Source organism: Berghia stephanieae, chromosome 6, assembly GCF_034508935.2.
Source record: "Berghia stephanieae isolate SIO BIC M18660-M18661 chromosome 6, UCSD_Bste_1.3, whole genome shotgun sequence".
Classification (NCBI taxonomy): domain Eukaryota; kingdom Metazoa; phylum Mollusca; class Gastropoda; order Nudibranchia; family Aeolidiidae; genus Berghia; species Berghia stephanieae.
This window is the reverse complement of record NC_088365.1, coordinates 15,925,122-15,930,121: the sequence shown is the minus strand read 5'-3', so window position 1 is coordinate 15,930,121 and position 5,000 is coordinate 15,925,122. Positions and strand designations below refer to the sequence as shown.

The following is a 5,000-nucleotide window of genomic DNA, read 5'->3' as shown; positions in this document are numbered from 1 at the left end:
CGGTGCCCCCCGTTTCGAGCCGAAATAAGTCCCGGCATCCCATGTCCGCAGATTCCCTGACTACGGACAGAGATGCACATACGAGATGAAAGTCGGTTTGGACGAATTCAATCCCTCGATGGAGCGGGGACATACACTCCTCGAAACTAGGTGAGAAGTTACCAGGCTTCTCCACCAGTTAGAGGAGACACTGGCTGGTGGCGAATCGGCTTCTGTCGAGAACCTGCCTAACTGCAAAATCGCCTCATCAGTGGGGCCTTCCCACCTGCCCAAACATGTACCCGATGTGGGAACGAACCCGAAATCGCAGAGCTTCTAGTTGAACAGTGTGTTGTGATGAAGGTTCAGGGCGGGTTTGGGACGGTACATCGGTGCGGCATAGAATTTTCAGATTGGGTCGATCGTCATAACATAGTAATGTGAGCACCATTAGAAGCTGCTGTCAGTTTGAAGGGATGGATTACAGGCTTTCGGTCATGCCCATTGCTAGTCACTCTATCTCAAAGGAGATATATTGTTTCTTATCTTTTAGGGGCATTTAAGTAACACCTTGATCAATTTCAACCAGTCAACTGCAATACTTTTGAAAAACACGAATTTAAAAATTTGGCAAGGAAACTTGTCCATCTTATGTCGATTGAAATATATATATAACCCACATCTTGGTAATAACTCTGAAACCAGAGACTTCGAGAGGTCTTTAATAAAGTTCCAAGTTTTACAGTTTTTGCCAAAGTGTGATCAGTTTAATCGATCGATATTTAAAGGACGAGTATTAAAAAAAAAACAAAAAAAAGAAACTTGAGCTTTTATATAGCGCAATATCCACTTAACGTGCTCAAAGCGCTTTACAAGGGGTCCCTGGCCAACAGCAACACATAACATGTAGGACGAGACATGACGCCTGTCAGGCGATATTACAATTTTTTTGGGACAGAGACAACGCTGTTAACGGCCAGGTACTCATTTTACACCTGGGTATTCTGGCCAAATTTTTAAATTCATGTTTATTTCAGAGTACGTCAGTGAAATGGTAAAAACCCTATTACTGATATGATGTGATATTAAAAGCACTCATTCATAAATTACAAGGACCAATTTCTGTAGGCGATTACGGCAAATTGTTATAATATTCTCCTTCATTTTTTAGAAATCATTCATTTATTTGTTAGCCGTTGAAAATCTACGTGAAAGCCTATGTGGCACAAATGATAACATCAAAATTGTAAAGAAGTGTTTTATGCCATTCAGATGTCATGAAGTTCTTTGCCAAAGGCATATGTAAAGAACAAACAAAACAAGACGAACCAAAACATAACAAATAATTATAAACAAGTAAAAGAGTCCATCTCACTATATAAAAAACTTTATGCTCCCTATCTACATTAAAGAAAGAAGAAAAAAAAGAAAACAGACAAAACAGAACAAAAAATGAAAATGAGCAGGATAAAAATTGAACAAGATCATCAGAAAATGTTGAGTTTAAAGTTTGAATACAATTTTATTTTTTGCAAAATACGAGGACGTTTTTACAATCCACTAGCAACGCATGGATATTTCTTTTTTTCTTTGAGTGTTGTTGTTGTTGTTGTTGTTGTTGTTGTTGTTGTTTATGTTGTTGTTGTTGTTGTTGTTGTCAATGTGACACTGACATACTGTCTCCAATGCCAATGTCCTTGTGGAATTAATATTCCCGTGAGTGTGTCTTTTGAAACCTGAATTCACCTCTTATAATTCACGAGATCCAGTTTGAGTAGCTTAATTATAATCCTTTCGTCTTAGAAGTGAAATGTTTACAAACTTGCAAGGTCGCATTAACCCTTTTTTCTGCCATTTTAAATATAGATGCGTGGACTCTCCAAGAAATAAGAACCCCGGATTATTGACAACAGGACCCATTGAATCCATTAAGTTGGGACCATCGAAATTTCCCTATCAAGGGAATTAATAATGACCGTTTCTTTAAGAAGAAACATGGTGTAAGTTTGTATATTTGCAAAAACTTGCATTCAAGGAGAAATTTAGATTAAGCGAGTTGTTACGTCCACTACCGCGATCTCGAACCAGCCAATTTATTATAAAAAGGGAAAAAAACGTTAAAGTTGTCAATTGCCAATTTCTGATGTTTTTAAGAATTATAATATGTCTTTGTAAATGCAATGCTTTTATTATGGAGAGTGCTGTAAATGGCGAGAGTAAAACTAGCAGCCTTCTTTTCAAGAGTCCCAACTCAAAACTGGTATATTCTGAGTTTCATTGTATATGTCGGAACAAGATTGAATGCACACGCACGAAGCTATGAAGCTACGATAAACTAACAACATTACTCCAAGTCATTTCGAGAATTGTATATTTTAGTTTGTTTTATATTTTAATTAACTTATTTATTTATTTATTTACATTTTTTTATATTTACTTATTTATCTAATTATCTTTTTATATTGCAAATGGTCTTGTCAAAAGCCTAAAAATCCTTCAATTGAACTTGAATGCTATTAACGTCATAATGTCCAATTTATATGATGCTGCGGGCTTCTGTAAGAAGCTCACAACATTGCCAGTCGGATATATAACGGACCAACACACAAAGCTATGTGTTAGCTTGAACGTTTAAAGTCTGATTGATACATTTTACTGATACTGAGAACGACTCAAAAAACGGAATGGCAAACAACAATAACAAAGACCAAAGAAGCTAAGAAACTCATAATATCGCCATCCGGAAGTATAACGGACCAACACACAAAACTGTATGTGTCCATGAACGTTTATAGTCAGATTAATGCAGTTCAGTGAGCATTACTCATAAACGCGGATGGCAAAAAACAATAACAAAGACCTGAGTGACGTCATCTTCGAACTATCTATACTCGATCACAATTTGTTAACAGACGGAACACAATTGACATCACTCAGCTTTGTTATCGTTTTTACAAAGCAATGCTGGTGATTAGTTCTCACTGCATTGTATCAGTCAAAACTATAAATGTCCAAGGTTACACATCATTTTGAAAGTTGGTGAATTACATCCTCTGGAATACAGAAGCTCCAGTTTGTTTTATTTTGAGAACTATCCTGTAAGTGTTAACTTTGTATGTAACCTGTTAGTACAAATCATTTCGATGCCTTTTTATATAAATAGTTGATCTCGAGAGCCATATGGCCCATGGAACAGGAGTGTATCATGACTTCTGTAGCGTTAAAAAGCAGCAATGAATGCTCACAACCTTTTTGATAGGACGCTAGTTAAACCGTAGAGTACTCGCGACCAGATCTAACAGACTCAGGACACAACAATAGGATTCAATAGTCTGATGTCACGTCCGCCCAGTAACCAACAGCTTGTTTCTAAACAAAGAAAATCGGTTCTTCTTATTATTCAACTGGCTAGAACTTTTTTATATGTCATGTGATCAGAATTTATAAAAGTCACAACATGACCAGATTTATAATGTATTTCTCCTCTGGATACATTTTTATGCTCGTCGGAGAAAAATATATCATAAGGGCGTCCGCCATTGTTCCGATAGGTTTGAACATGTTACTAAGTTACTATACATCATTACGAGGGAAGTGACGTCACGAATGTTGAACCCTATTGGGAACAAATAAAAGTGTGATGTCAAACTAGTAATTCCAATTTCCTTGGGATTATCAAACCAGTCCTACGTAGGACAGAAACTTTGTTTCGAATCAATCTCCTGGGATTTGGCCTTGATTGGCGGACATGTCGGATTAATTCGACATCGGATTCCAGTAATTATAAACTTGTTTCGAGTATCCTTTTAACGAATACTCTTTTTCCAGTTTCCTATTAGATGAATATGTCTTTTCCCTAGTGAAATAATGATATTTTTAAAGAAATAATTTATCATAGTGGCCTGTGCCTTTTATAAATTTTTTCGAGTATCTTTTTAACGAATACTGTTTTTAACAGTTTTCTAGTAGATGAAAACGTCTCTTGCACTTCTGAACTAATGACATTTTTTTCGAAATTGCTTCTCATAGTGTCCCGTGCCTCTTATCATCCTCGTTATTGATTCACACTTAAACGTGTCTTATCTTTATTCCCAAAAAAAAATATTTCAAGAGGACTTTTTGCTTTGCTACTTTACAAGTAGAATTACTGCCATGTTTTGGATTCTCAATAACACTACAATAGGACCCCAGGTTTTCCCTCCACTCCCACGCCTCCAACGTCACATCACATGCCAACATTTTGCTAATCTCTCATGACGAGGGTGGACATAATATTAAATCCAAGATAAAACTATTTCTTATATCGCTTGAATTTATGCTATGCGTTTAGTTATAATTTTTTTAAAAATTGAGCTTTATACAGCGCAATATCCACTAAATGGTGCTCAAAGCGCTTTACAAAGGGTCCCTGATCAACAGCAACATTTAACATGTAGGACGGGAAATGACACCTGTATGGCGATATTACAATTTTTCGGACAGGTACTCATTTTACATATGAGTACGGTGAGAGAATGTGAATAAAGACCCTTTTCCAAGGTCTCAACAAAGCGCCGAGGCTCGAACCCAGGACTTCCGATCCGAAAGCGAGTGTCATACCACTAGATCACATAGCCGCACGTAGTTATGATACTCACAACTTCCTCCAGCCCGATAAAACATACCAACGCACAAAATCATGCGTACCCTGGAGGTTTATAGTCTGACAGAATTTAGGTAGAACTCTTTATTAAGGTGGCTGATGGTTGTATAGGGAATGACATTAGCGGAAGAGTAGCGTCCCTTGATTGGACGTCACCCATAGTCTGTGACGTCACCGGCGGAAAAGTTATTAGAGAGAGAACTTTCATGTTGGTTGTGCGCATGCGCATGCACATGTGCACAACCAACATGACGTTCTCTCTCTAATAACTTTTCCGCCGGTGACGTCACAGACTATGGGTGACGTCCAATCAAGGGACGCTACTCTTCCGCTAATCTCATTCCCTATAACGAGCTTTTCCATTAGAGTTTAATTGAGC

General features: G+C 37.5%; 1 protein-coding gene across 1 annotated transcript in view; it reads right to left on the bottom strand.

Moving 5' to 3' along the window:
• LOC144975781 (atrial natriuretic peptide receptor 1-like) overlaps positions 1-5,000 on the bottom strand; it is a gene marked incomplete at its 3' end in the record, with an annotated part of 93,313 nt that overhangs the window by 37,959 nt on the left and 50,354 nt on the right. The window lies entirely within an intron of this gene.